Below are 1594 nucleotides of genomic sequence, written 5' to 3'. Positions count from 1 at the left end.
TCCAACCCCGCCTCCCCTCTAAATCGGAGGCATTTCTCCACCCATTCACCCAAAGCCCAGCCCTTTCCCCCTCCTCTCCTGCAAAAAGTATTCTGCTGCAACAATTTCTCTGTCCAGACTGCATGCTGTCAGAGGTTGTAGATCTGTTGTCTGCTGGCTGTAAAATCAGCTGCTGAAATTTAAGTTCATTTTACTGATGTGGTTCAATGTAGACGTGGCATGTTGGTTGTGGAAATGCTCTCTCATTTGAACAAGTGAAACTTACTTGAGGAAGACTATTCAAAAGATCAGCTCTAGGCAGAATTGTCAGTTTTTCAAAACAAGCATACAGCGTCTGTAACCCGAGGTACCACTGTACTTAGTTGGAATGTCAAATTGTGAGCACCAAAAGCAAGCAAGCAATGAAATGAAAACGGAACAGAGAATGCTAAGCTGGAAATTCTCAGATCTGGACTTTTGCGCCTAAGCAAGATATATAATGCAGTACATGCATTACAAAAAGCTCTCCATTAGTTTGTTTTTTTATAATGGCAGGTGCAGCCCCACTATGGTGCTGATTTTTAAAGCATTAATAACTGCTGCAATAAAATGAATAGAAAGTTGAGGTAATTTTAATCTGTTTTAGTATTTTAAGTTCTGTATGTTTTAAAGTATGGTTGTGAATTTTTCTTGATTTTACTGTTTTATGTTTTGTAAACCACTTTTGGGGGGGTGTTTTTTTACAATCAAGCAGTGTATACATTTTTATGAAATAAATAAATAAAATAAGGAGGAAATGAATTGGGACATAGCATTGCAGGAAGATGGGTTTAACTACAGCGATTTCCCCAGTGAAAAAATCTCCAACTGCTATTTGCTCGATGGGACAAAGCATACAAATCTAACGCAAATACCTGTGTTGTTTGTTTTGTGCTGCAGGGCAAACAGCAGCTTTGGGAAAGCAATTTTAATTGGGAAATGGTGCAGAGGCAGCAAAGGTTTGCACCTTCGCCAGAGTCCCAATCCAAGTCCCCTCCTTGCACCTGCTACTAAGGCTCTTTTGAAGACGTAGGCAGTCCTATTCACTGAGCTCCAGCACCGTGTTTACTTTCACTTTGGTTTCTTCAGAAGGGCTGGGAAAGACCTCTGCCCAGCAGCACAGGCAGTTGTTGGCAGTCAAAAGAGACAATACTGGAGGGGAAATGGTTTTACTTAGATTAAGGTATTTTCATGCGTCTTGATGAAGTGATTTTAATTTTAGCATATATGTTTAGTATGAATTAAATGAAGGAAGTTGCAGCCTACTGCAGCTCATGCCACCACACATATGCTGGGTTTCAGGGTTCTATGGCAAAGATGCGCAGAAATCAGGTTGTTATTCTAATAGATCACAGGGTACTCTGCAATAGTTGGTGGCTTCCAGTGGTTTGAACAATGACACAAAGCCCACCCTATTAGAATTATTAGAGTCCCTGTAATAACACAGATAGACAATATAGATGATAGATAGATAGATAGATAGATAGATAGATAGATAGATAGATGATAGATAGTTGGTTGATAGATAGATAGATAGATAGATAGATAGATAGATAGATATGCAGCACCTCCCAGT

This window comes from Podarcis bocagei (genome assembly GCF_964188305.1).
Source record: "Podarcis bocagei genome assembly, chromosome: 10".
NCBI lineage: Eukaryota > Metazoa > Chordata > Lepidosauria > Squamata > Lacertidae > Podarcis > Podarcis bocagei.
This window is presented reverse-complemented; position numbering follows the sequence as displayed.